Below are 13,735 nucleotides of genomic sequence, written 5' to 3'. Positions count from 1 at the left end.
GATGAACCTCCCAAGATACAACCAAAGCGCCGACATCAGCGGCGCCGCTCTAAATCACGCCGTAGAAAAGACAGCCACACCGGCACAGGAGACGATAACACTCCGGACGGTGCCGAAGACAGAGAAGACCTCGACGAGCAAACTGCCGAACAGGATGATCGGGAAGATGGGCAAGTTAGCCCTGATAAATAGGCCATAAACGAAGACTCGGAGGACAGCAATTATCTACCACCCTCTGAGGACGAGGTGAGCCTCGGTGACGAAGACTTCATCGTACCTGAGGAACCTCTCGAGCAGGAGAGCTTTAAGCGCCGGCTAATCGCCACGGCAAGGAGCCTGAAAAAGCGGCAGCAACAGCTTCAAGCTGATCAGGATCTGCTCAAAGACAGGTGGACTAATGTCCTGGCAGCCGAGGAATACGGCCTCGAGCGCCCAACCAAAAGTTACCCGAAGCGCAAATTGCTACCTCGGTTCGATGACGAGGCGTTGGAGCCCGTACCATCAGTGCGTAATGCGGCTGACCGACCACCACGTGGCCGGGATAAAGCGGCACCTCAAGGCGAACACCAGCCCGTCCTACCTCGCCGTAAAGGCATAGAGAAAACAGCTCGGAGATATACATATGACCTGCGGCAGGACCTGGACCGTAGAGCAGGACAGGCCAGATAGATCTACGGATCGCAGGGGCGTGCCCCGACACGTGACGACAGCTATCTAGTCGGACGCAACAATGGTAATCACGCCCGGGCCGAAAACCGCAGACGAACTCCATCTGAACTACGTCGTGACGTGGCCCGATATAGAGGCGCCACACACCCCCTCTGCTTCACCAATGAAGTAATGGATCACGAATTCCCAGAAGGGTTTAAACCCGTGAACATCGAATCATACGATGGGACAACAGATCCCGCGGTATGGATTGAGGACTTTCTTCTCCATATTCATATGGCTCGCGGTGATGATCTTCACGCCATCAAATACCTCCCACTAAAACTCAAGGGGGCAGCTTGGCACTGGTTGAACAGCCTACCTGAAAACTCCATTGGTAGCTGGGAGGACCTGGAAGACGCTTTCCGCGATAATTTCCAAGGCACATACGTCCGACCTCCGGATGCTGATGACTTAAGTCACATAGTTCAACAGCCTAGAGAGTCAGCCAAGAAATTCTGGACCAGGTTCCTAACCAAAAAGAACCAGATCGTCGACTGTCCGGATGCCGAAGCCCTGGCGGCCTTTAAGCATAGCATCCGCGACGAGTGGCTCGCCCGACACCTCGGGCAGGAAAAACTGAAATCCATGGCAGCCCTCACGGCACTTATGACCCGCTTTTCTCGCGGGCGAGGATAGCTGGCTAGCCCGTAGCAAAAACAATACAAGCGATCCTGGCACCTCTGAAGCCAGAAATAGCAATGGCAAGCCACGACGCAACAGACATAAGCGTCGAAGCAACGGTGACAATACCGACGACACGACGGTCAACGCCGGATTCAGTGGCTCCAAGTCCGGCCAGCGGAAGAAGCCATCTAAAAGAAACAATTCGGGCCAATCCATCTTGGACCGCATACTCGATCTTCCATGCCAGATCCATGGCTCCCCAGACAAACCAGCCAACCATACCAACAGAGACTGTTGGGTTTTTAAACAGGCCAGCAAATTAAATGCCGCCGAACACAGGGGGACAGAAGAAGTGCCCCCCCCCCCAAGTTAAAATAGTGAACATGATATACGCTACCCATATCCCCAAGAGGGGGAGCGCAAACGCGCGCTTAGGGACGTCTACGCGATGGAACCAGTCGCCCCAAAGTTCAACCCATGGTCTTGTTGTCCGATCACTTTCGATCGCAGGGACCATCCGACCAGTCCGTCATGGCGGTTCTGCCGCACTGGTCCTCGACCCAATCATCGATGGATTCCACCTCACGCGAGTCCTCATGGATGGTGGCAGCAGCCTGAACCTGCTCTATCAGGATACAGTGCGCAAAATGGGCATTAATCCCTCAAGGATCAAGCCCACAAAGACTACCTTTAAAGGAGTCATACCAGGTGTAGAGGCCCGTTGTACGGGCTCAATCAAACTAGAGGTTGTCTTCGGATCCCCGGACAACTTCCGAAGCGAAGAATTGATCTTCGATATCGTCCCCTTCCGTTGCGGCTATCACGCACTGCTGGGACGAACCGCATTTGCTCAATTCAACGCAGTGCCACACTATGCTTATCTCAAGCTCATGATGCCCGGACCACGCGGCGTCATAACAGTCAATGGAAACACGAAACACTCCCTCCGTACCGAGGAGCACACCGCTGCTTTGGCAGCAGAAGTACAGAGCGGCCTTCTCAAGCAGAACCTGAATTCGGCGGCCGATCTCCCGGACACTATCAAACGAGTCCGGACTACTCTGCAGCAGGACAGCCCAGCTCGTCAAGAGCTCGACTAGCAATCCGGCCTCCGTCCCAGTCCCGACCAAGTGGCGGCGTTCGTACCGCACGTACATAATTACGCACTCAAAATACCATGGGCATAGACGGAGGCATAACTAGATTGTGACCAATAATACGGCTCGACCTCTCCTGGACACACATACTTTGACTTTTTCTTTTTTATCCTTTTCAGGTTTCTTTTCCATAGGCATTTTTTGACGGCCTGATCACCGGTCCTTTCGAAAGGATAGATACACCAAGACGGCAAGAAGCATTGACATATAAGGGAATTTCTAGGTGGTCTCTTTAACGATCACTCTACCTGTTTTCAGGACCCACATAGCTCTCCCTCGGTTGTGGCTTATTAAAATAGTCCTGTTGTTTATTGCGCTACGTGTACAAATACGCTTTGACGTATTCATCAAATTATAATGGAAACAGTTTGCGGCCTTATGACCCACAAGTATAGGGGATCTATTGTAGTCTTTTCGATAAGTAAGAGTGTCGAACCCAACGAGGAGCAGAAGGAAATGATAAGCGGTTTTCAGCAAGGTATTCTCTGCAAGCACTGAAATTATAGGTAACAGATAGTTTTGTGATAAGATAATTTGTAACGAGCAACAAGCAACAAAAGTAAATAAAGTGCAGCAAGGTGGCCCAATCCTTTTGGTAGCAAAGGACAAGCCTGGACAAACTCTTATATAGAAGAAAGCGCTCCCGAGGACACATGGGAATTATCGTCAAGCTAGTTTTCATCACGTTCGTATGATTCGAGTTCGGTACTTTGATAATTTGATATGTGGGTGGACCGGTGCTTGGATTGTCCTTACTTGGACAAGCATCCCACTTATGATTAACTCCTATTGCAAGCATCCGCAACTACAAAAGAAGTATTAAGGTAAACCTAACCATAGCATGAAACATATGGATCCAAATCAGCCCCTTACGAACCAACGCATAAACTAGGGTTTAAGCTTCTGTCACTCTAGCAACCCATCATCTACTTATTACTTCCCAATGCCTTCCTCTAGGCCCAAATAATGGTGAAGTGTCATGTAGTCAGCGTTCACATAACACCACTAGAGGAGAGACAACATACATCTCATCAAAATATCGAACGAATACCAAATTCACATGACTACTAATAGCATGACTTCTCCCATGTCCTCAGGAACAAACGTAACTACTCACAAAGCATATTCATGTTCATAATCAGAGGGGTATTAATATGCATATAGGATCTGAATATGATCTTCCACCAAATAAATCAACTAGCATCAACTACAAGGAGTAATCAACACTACTAGCAACCTACAGGTACCAATCCCAGACTTAGAGACAAGAATTGGATACAAGAGATGAACTAGGGTTTGAGAGGAGATGGTGCTGGTGAAGATGTTGATGGAGATTGGCCCCCTCCCGATGAGAGGAGCGTTGGTGATGACGATGGCGATGATTTCCCCCTCCCGGAGGGAAGTGTCCCCGGCAGAACAGCTTCGCCGGAGCCCTAGATTGGTTCCGCCAAGGTTCCGCCTCGTGACGGCGGAGTCTCGTCCCGAAAGCTTGCTTGTGATTTTTCTTCGGACGAAAGACTTCATATAGCAGAAGATGGGCACCGGAGGGCCAACAGGGGGCCCACGAGGCAGGGGGGCACGCCCAGGGGGGTAGGGCGCGCCCCCCACCCTCGTGGCTAGGGTGTGGGCCCCCTCTGGTATTTCTTTCGCTCAGTATTTTTCATTATTTCCAAAAATAACTTCCGTGGAGTTTCAGGACTTTTGGAGTTGTGCAGAATTGGTCTCTAATATTTGCTTCTTTTCCAGCCCTGAATTCCAGCTGCCGGCATTCTCCCTCCTTATGTAAACCTTGTAAAATAAGAGAGAATAGGCATAAGTATTGTGACATAATGTGTAATAACAGCCCATAATGCAATAAATATCGATATAAAAGCATGATGCAAAATGGACGTATCAACTCCCCCAAGCTTAAACCTCGCTTCTCCTCAAGCGGAAGCCGATAACGATAAATATGTCCACATGTTTAGAGGTAGAGGTGTCGATAAAATAAAATACGGACATGAGGGCATCATGATTATTCTCATAACAGCAACATATAAGGATAATGTCATATGATTTCTTATGCTCAAGTAATAATCTATTCACAATGTCAAGTACGAATCAGAAACTTTATTGAGAACTAACAAACTATAATCTCAGTCATTGTAGCAATTGCAATTTATCATAACATCAGAAAGAGTCTATGTCAGAGCTTTTCAGCAAGTCCACATACTCAACTATCATTTAGTCTTTCACAATTGCTAACACTCACGCAATACTTGTGGTTACGGAGTTTTAATCGGACACAGAGAAAGATAGGGGCTTATAGTTTCGCCTCCCAACCTTTTACCTCAAGGGTAATGTCAACAATAATAGTTCATGCTAACTTACATCCAATTACATGTATATATATCAGGATCTTTCCAACACACTGAGCTTGCCAAAGGATAAAATGTAAAAAGGAAAGGTGAAGATCACCATGACTCTTGCATAAGGTAGGAGATAAAAGTAAAAGATAGGCCCTTCGCAGAGGGAAGCAGAGGTTGTCATGCGCTTTCAGGGTTGGATGCACAAAATCTTAATGCGAAAGAACATCACTTTATATTGCCACTTGTGATATGGACCTTTATTATGCAATCCGTCGCTTTTATTTCTTCCACATCACAAGATCGTATAAAGCTTATTTACTCCACACCAATCAATCATACATATTTAGAGAGCAATTTTTATTGCTTGCACCGATGACAACTTACTTGAAGGATCTTACTCAATCCATAGGTAGGTATGGTGGACTCTCATGGCAAAACCGGGTTTAAGGGTATTTGGAAGCACAAGTAGTATCTCTACTTAGTGCAAAGAATTTGGCTAGCATGAGGGGGAAAGGCAAGCTCAACATGTTGGATGATCCATGACAATATACTTTGTTTCAGATATAAGAAAACATAACCCATTACGTTGTCTTCCTTGTCCAACATCAACTCTTTAGCATGTCATATTTTAATGAGTGCTCACAATCATAAAAGATGTCCAAGATAGTATATTTATATGTAAAAACTCTCTTTCTTTATTACTTCCTATTAATTGCAGCGATGACCAAAACTATGTTTGTCAACTCTCAACAACTTTTAATCATCATACTCTTTCTATGTGAAGTCATTACTCTCCATAAGATCAATATGATCTCTTTGTTTCTTTTTATTCTTTTCTCATTCTTTTATTCCCTCAAGGTCAGAGCAAAATAATCAAGCCCTTGACTCAACACTAATCCTTATTACATAGCTCACGGACTCGATTACATAAAGGGATCATAAAGCAATACTCAAAACTAAATCATACTAAAACTTTATTCTACTAGATCGTACCAAAATTTTTATTCTACTAGATGAAGATATAACTAAAGGGATCGAACTAAGAAAGACGGTAATGATAGGAGTGTGATGGTGATACGATACCGGGGCACCTCCCCCAAGCTTGGCAGTTGCCAAGGGGAGTGCCCATACCCATGTGATTATGTATCCCTCTTGGGAGGTGGTGATGATGGAGTTGTTGATGATGTAAATTGTGCTTTTAGCTTCTTCATATTGTAATTGAGGAGAGCAATTTCCTCCTTCAAATCACCGACCTCCGATTCCAGCTTCAAGATCTTGTCACATAAATCTCCTTTGCTTCTCTGTCGAAAACGAGAAGGAATAGATCGATGGTTAGATAGTTTAGCCCTCTTAGGGAGACTAGACTTCTTGAACTTCACGTGCATATCCCCAGGTTGAGGTAGAGGAACATCCTCCTCCTCTGAGCTTGAATCGTTAATCCTCATCAAATGGGCATCCTCCTCCTCATCCTAGTTCGACCACAAGGAGATAGATCCCCATAGGTCTTTGGGTCAGCAATGAGGTGTGAGACATAGCTCTCTCCGTCGGAATCCTGAGATGACATCTTGCTCCAAATCTGCTACAGAAACAGCTCGAAACAAAAACAGAGGTTAATTGCATGATACAGTGGTCAAAACCTTCGGGAGATTATATAAATAATTTTTACCGACCAAAATACGTAGCGTGCAAGAAAACGGAGTCCGAAGAGTACACGGGGTGCCTACGAGGCAGGGGGCGCGCCCAGGGGGTAGGGCACGCCCTCCACCCTCGTGGAGGCCTCGTGTCCTTCCCGGACTGTTTCTTATTTTCCTATTTTTCTAAATATTCCAAAACGAAGAAAAATTGCCATTAGAACTATTTTGGAGTCGGTTTACTTACCGTACCACATACCTATTCCTTTTCGGAGTCTGAAACGTTCCGGAAAGTGTCCCTTATGTATTCTTCCGGGGTTACGGTTTCAATAACATTGGTTTCAACATTTATAGGATTACCTGAGATATAATGTTTGATTCTTTGACCATTCACCACCTTCGGATTTGTGCCTTCGAAGTTGTTGATTTTTATGGCACCGGAACAATAGACCTCCTCGATAACGTAAGGACCTTTCCATTTAGAGAGAAGTTTTCCTGCAAAAAATCTTAAACGAGAGTTGTATAGAAATACATAATCACCTACATTAAACTCACGCTTTTGTATCCTTTTGTCATGCCATCTTTTAACTTTTTCTTTAAACAATTTGGCATTCTCATAGGCTTGGGTTCTCCATTCATCAAGTGAGCTAATGTCAAATAACCTCTTCTCACCGGCAAGTTTGAAATCATAATTGAGCTCTTTAATAGCCCAATAAGCATTATGTTCTAGTTCGAGAGGTAAGTGACATGCTTTTCCATAAACCATTTTATACGGAGACATACTCATAGGATTTTTATATGCAGTTCTACAGGCCCATGATGCATCATCAAGTTTCTTGGACCAATTATTTCTAGATCTATTAACAGTCTTTTGCAAAATTAATTTGAGTTCTCTATTACTCAATTCTACTTGACCACTAGACTGTGGGTGATAAGGAGATGCAATTCTATGATTAACATCATACTTAGCAAGCATTTTACCGAAAGCACCATGAATAAAATGTGAACCACCATCAGTCATTAAATATCTAGGGACTCCAAACCTCGAAAAACTAACTTCTTTAAGCATCTTAATAGAGGTGTTATGATCAGCACTACTAGTTGGAATAACTTCTACCCACTTAGTAACGTAATCAACAGCAACTAAAATATGTGTATATCCATTAGAGGCAGGAAACGGTCCCATATAATCAAAGCCCCAGACATCAAATGGTTCAATAACAAGTGAATAATTCATAGGCATTTCTTGACGTCTACTAATATTACCAATTCTTTGACATTCATCACACGATAAGACAAACTTACGGGCATCCTTGAAGAGAGTAGGCCAATAAAAAGCGGATTGCAATACCTTATGTGCAGTTCTATCTCCAGCGTGGTGTCCTCCATAAGCTTCGGAGTGACACTTGCGTAGGATCTGTTCCTGTTCATGTTCAGGTACACAACGTCTAATAACACCATCTAATCCCTCTTTATAAAGATGTGGGTCATCCCAAAAGTAATGTCTTAAATCATAGAAAAACTTTTTCTTTTGCTGGTATGTGAAACTAGGTGGTATAAATTTAGCAACAATGTAATTAGCATAATCAGCATACCATGGAGCAGTATGAGAAGCATTTATGACATTTAATTGTTCATCAGGAAAGCTATCATCAATAGGTAGTGGGTCATCAAGAACATTTTCTAACCTAGACAAGTTGTCTGCAACGGGGTTCTCAGCTCCCTTTCTATCAATAATATGCAAGTCAAATTCTTGTAGCAAGAGAACCCATCTAATGAGTCTAGGTTTAGCATCTTTCTTTTCCATAAGATATTTAATAGCAGCATGATCAGTGTGAATAGTTACTTCAGAATCAACAATATAAGGTCTGAACTTATCACAAGCAAATACAACTGCTAAGAATTCTTTTTCAGTAGTAGCATAATTTCTCTGAGCATTGTCTAGGGTTTTACTAGCATATTGAATAACATTTAATTTCTTATCAACTCTTTGCCCTAGAACAGCACCTACAATATAATCACTAGCATCACACATAATTTCAAAAGGTAAATTCCAATCAGGTGGCTGAACAATAGGTGCAGAGATCAATGCTTTCTTAAGTATTTCAAATGCTTATACACAATCATCATCCAAGACAAATGGTATATCTTTTTGTAATAAATTAGTCAGAGGCCGAGAAATTTTTGAGAAGTCCTTAATGAACCTCCTATAAAAGCCGGAATCACCAAGGAAACTTCTTATACATTTGATGTCCTTGGGACACGGCATCTTTTCAATAGCATCAACTTTAGCTTTATGAACTTCAATGCCCCTTTCAAAAATTTTATGCCCCAAGACAATACCTTCATTAACCATAAAGTGGCACTTCTCCCAATTCAAGACAAGGTTAGTTTCTTCACATCTCTGCAAAACTCGATCAAGATTGCTCAAGCAATCATCAAAAGAGGATCCATAAACGGAGAAATCGTCCATGAAAACCTCACAAATCTTTTCACAAAAGTCAGAGAATATAGCCATCATGCATCTTTGAAAGGTAGCAGGTGCATTACATAAACCAAAAGGCATACGTCTATAAGCAAAAGTATCGAAAGGGCAAGTAAAAGTGGTCTTAGCTTGATCATCAGCTGACACAGGTATTTGAGAGAAACCAGAATAACCATCTAGAAAGCAAAAATGTGTACGTTTTGATAATCTTTCTAGCATTTGATCAATAAAAGGTAAGGGATAATGATCTTTTTAGTAGCCTTATTTAATTTGCGGAAATCAATTACCATCCTATAACCTGTAATAGTTCTTTGTGGAATCAATTCATCTTTATCATTAGGAACGACAGTAATACCTCCCTTCTTAGGAACACAATGGACAGGACTTACCCACTGACTATCAGCAACGGGATAAATTATACCTGCCTCAAGGAGCTTTAGTATTTCTTTTCTTACCACTTCTTTCATTTTAGGATTCAGCCGTCGTTGGTGATCAATAACTGGTTTGGCATCTTTCTCCAAATTTATTATGTGTTGACATAGAGTGGGACTAATGCCCTTAAGATCATCAAGAGTATATCCAATACACTACTAGAGAAACTACCATTAACGATGATGGAGAAAAACTCTTGGTCGTTAAAAAATAAACAGATCCCGCGCGATGGAAATTGGGCTACACCAAATATACTTAACCACCACCGAATTACGTGCGGCTTAAAAATCTCATGGGGCTGTACTCTATCCCCTCTCCTTTAATTATATCTCTCCTTCCTTAACGTGATCCCTCTCTCTCTCTCTCTCTCGTTTCATCTTCCACGCGATCCGCCGCCCCTCCCTCGTTTCCTTTTCTACGCAATCCGCCGCCACGAGATTGACATCCACCTTCGGTGTTGCGCCTGGGCCACCAAGCTCCATCAAGAAGCGGCGCACCTGCCCCCATCCACGGCCATCGGGAGAGCATGAGAGGTAATGGCTAACCCTGGACCGGCCTTCGTAGGGGCTGGGGTGAGGAGGATGGAGAGGCGGCGGGTGTAGAGGCCGAGTGGCCTTCCTGTGGAAGTAGGATCCGCGCGGGGAGGAGGAGGCACATGTGCCGCCGCAGCACGAAGGAAAAGTCCCCACCCTAAATATGCTGTTATTTCTTGCTGCAGATTTATGTGTGATAAAAGAGAATTAGCAAGAGTGGTCGAGAGTACAAGCTCTTTCTGACATTTTCTTATTCCTTGCTGCAGATTTATGTGTGATAGAAGAGAATTAGCGAGAGTGGTCGAGTACAAGCTCTTTCTGACATGTTCTTATTCCTTGATGCAGATTTATGTGTGAAAGAGAATTAGCGAGAGTGGTCGAGTACAAGCTCTTTCTGACATGTTTTTCTTTTATGGCCTTTCTCCAGTTGAGGGATTTTAGGAAGGTAACAATCTCTAAATTAGTTTTCTTCAGAGAAGATGGTTCCGCATGGGCCCTGCTTGCTCTTTATTCACTTCCAGCAGATATGGTTTCTTTTGTCTCTACAGGTTTGAATACTACCGTCAGAAAAATCTATTAAGTTCATTCTGAACTTCATCTTCAGAGAAGATGGTATTTGTTTCCTTCAGACCGACATGCCAATCGTGAGGTACCATCTATGCCCAAATTAGTTTATTGGATACATTAGATAGTATGGTGATCCATGAAAAGGTTAAGTTTCGATTCCAGGGTGTAGGCAGTATAATAGTCAATACATTGTATTTATTTGCACATGTAAACTGATTGTTCATATGCATATGAATTGGTGTAAGAGAACAAGTAGCTTGATTCCTGCCCCGTACTATCCGAAGCAATTTGCAGTACAAACCTAGCATCAAAATAATTGATTCTGGCCCTGAAGCAACACACACGTACACATCTCCTGATATATCTTTGCGTTGGTCGATCCTCACGGCTGGAAACGTACTAGTACACGCGCGCACACAAAAACCGGCTTATTTCCACAACCTCGAATCGAGCCTGGTTCTACTCATCTATTTCACCTCACAGATCAGTGTTTACAAAGGGATATACATACGTATATATATATCAGCTAGGACTAACACAAGCTAGCCTACTCGGTTACAAGTTCTAATCCTAAAATACTAGGTGATTGTTCTGTGTACAACCGGTACAGCACTACACACGTCGTGGTCATTTCCATCATGCCCTTTGTGTACTTTAATTAGCTTTAGCAAAAAAACAAAAACGTTTTTGGCAGCACCGTGGTTTCTTGTTTCATTATATCTCGTGTTTCCAGCTGCTCTTGACGGTAGGTGCTCTTGTCTGACTTGAATAAGAGACGCAAATGTTTGCATTTGAATTCAGTTATGATCATTCATATTAGTAGATATCTAAGTGATAGTCCCCATGAAATCCAGCATGCTCGAGTTACTTGTTCTCATACACTAATTTTATCTGGAATTATACTTTGTGTCAATTTATTTATATGGACTGACTTTCATAAATCACCAAACATTTTGTAGGACTGATGATCCACCTTATAATATATAGAAGAATGAGAAGGCGTTGTGATCGCTGATGAAGAATTATGTCCATTCAAACAACGATGGTGCCTATGGATTGAAGATTAATAAATATTATCTTTTCTAGTTGTCTGGTTATCCAATTAGATATGAGCAAGTACAGTGGTCATGTAAAGAGTGCTTTTGACTCAAATTTCTCAAATGGTATTTTGATTATAGAATTCTATGGTGGAATTTTGTTAATAACTCTGATTTCTATTAAAAGAGGCTATGATCCTTTCAATATTTACATTCTTTTTTGAATTAATTAATGTGAATAATAATATTCAAATGTTGGATGTTGTGTAAAGTGATTGTTACCAATTTAAAGGTGGTTGACTGTAAATGGTATGTAAAGTGGTAATGATGCTTTAACCATTGTGAAAAATTATTAGCGATGATACAAGTGGTCGTTAATACATCAATTGCGGTTGTTATTTCCTCGAGGTTGACGACCACACACCATACCGTCGTTGCACGAATAACGACCAGGTAAGGTGGTCGTTATTACTTTTAACGACGGAGCCTACTACGACCACAAGATTGTGGTCGCTAATGACCTTTAACGACCACAATCGGACTTCTAACGACCATATATACTGTCGTTAAAAAGCTTTTCCCTAGTAGTGATAGCAGCACGGTGCTTCTTCAGAGTTTTCAATAATTTTTCTTCCTCCTTCTCTGAAAGGTTAGCACTAATAATAACAGGATATATCTTCTTTTCATCAAGATAAGCATATTTAAGAGTATCAAGCAATGGTTTAAGCTCAAAAACGGGATCACCCTTGGGTGGAGGAGGATCCCCTAAGATTTCAACAGGCAAGTTGTGTTTCAGAATAGGTCCCTGTTTAAAGAACACTTCATCTATTTCCCTTCTTTCATTCATAAACATATCATTTTCATGGTTTAGCAAATATTGTTCTAAAGGATCACTAGGAGGTACGGCAATAGAAGCAAGACCAATAATTTCATCTTTACTAGGCAATTCCTCTTCACGGTGTTGTCTACGAAATTTAGAGAAATTAAACTCATGAGACATATCACCTAAACCAATAGTAACAACATCCTTTTCGCAGTCTATCCTAGCATTAACAGTGTTTAAGAAGGGTCTACCAAATATAATGGGACAAAAGCTATCTTGTGGGGAACCAAGAACAAGAAAATCAGCAGGGTATTTAGTTTTCCCACATAAGACTTCAACATCTCTAACAATACCAATTGGTGAAATAGTATCTCTATTGGCAAGTTTAATTGTGACATCAATATCTTCTAACTCAGCAGGTGCAATATCATGCATAATTTTTTTGTATAAGTCAATAGGTATTGCACTAGCACTAGCACCCATATCACACAAGCCATGATAACAATGATCTCCTATCTTAACAGAAATAACAGGCATGCCTACCACAGGTCTATGTTTATCTTTAGCACAAGGTTTAGCAATTCTAGCAGTTTCATCACAGAAATAAATAACATGCCCATCAATATTATCAGCCAAGAGATCTTTAACAATAGCAATATTAGGTTCAATTTTAACTTGCCCAGGAGGTGTATAAGTTCTAATATTACTTTTACGAACCACAGTTGAAGCTTTAGCGTGATCCTTTATCCTAACAGGAAAAGGTGGTTTCTCAACATAGGCAGTAGGAATAATAGGATCATTATAAGTGATAGTCTTTTCTTCAACTTTAATAGGTGCAGCTACTTTTACTTCTATGGGAGGATGATATTTAAATCACTTCTCCTTTGGGAGATCAACATGAGTAGCAAAAGATTCACAGAAAGAAGCTACTATCTCAGAGTCAAGTCCATATTTAGTGCTAAATTTACGGAAAACATCGGTATCCATAAAAGATTTAACACAATCAAACTTAGGTGTCATACCTGACCCCTTACCTTCGCCGAGATTCCAATTTTTAGAGTTGTGTTTAATTCTTTCCAATAAATCCCATTTGAATTCAATAGTCTTCATCATAAAAGAGCCAGCACAAGAAGTATCGAGCATGGTGCGATGCCGAGCATAAAAATTTTGAATAATCATTTCTCTTGAGAGCTCATGATTGGGGCATGAATATAACATTGACTTAAGCCTCCCCCAAGCTTGAGCGATGCTTTCTCCTTCGCGAGGCCAAAAATTATATATATAATTACGATCACGATGAACAAGATGCATAGGGTAAAACTTATGATGAAATTCCAATTTCAATCATTTATAGTTCCATGATCTCATATCATCACATAGCCTATAC

Source organism: Triticum aestivum, chromosome 6D, assembly GCF_018294505.1.
Source record: "Triticum aestivum cultivar Chinese Spring chromosome 6D, IWGSC CS RefSeq v2.1, whole genome shotgun sequence".
Classification (NCBI taxonomy): domain Eukaryota; kingdom Viridiplantae; phylum Streptophyta; class Magnoliopsida; order Poales; family Poaceae; genus Triticum; species Triticum aestivum.
Note: the sequence above shows the minus strand (reverse complement) of the source record.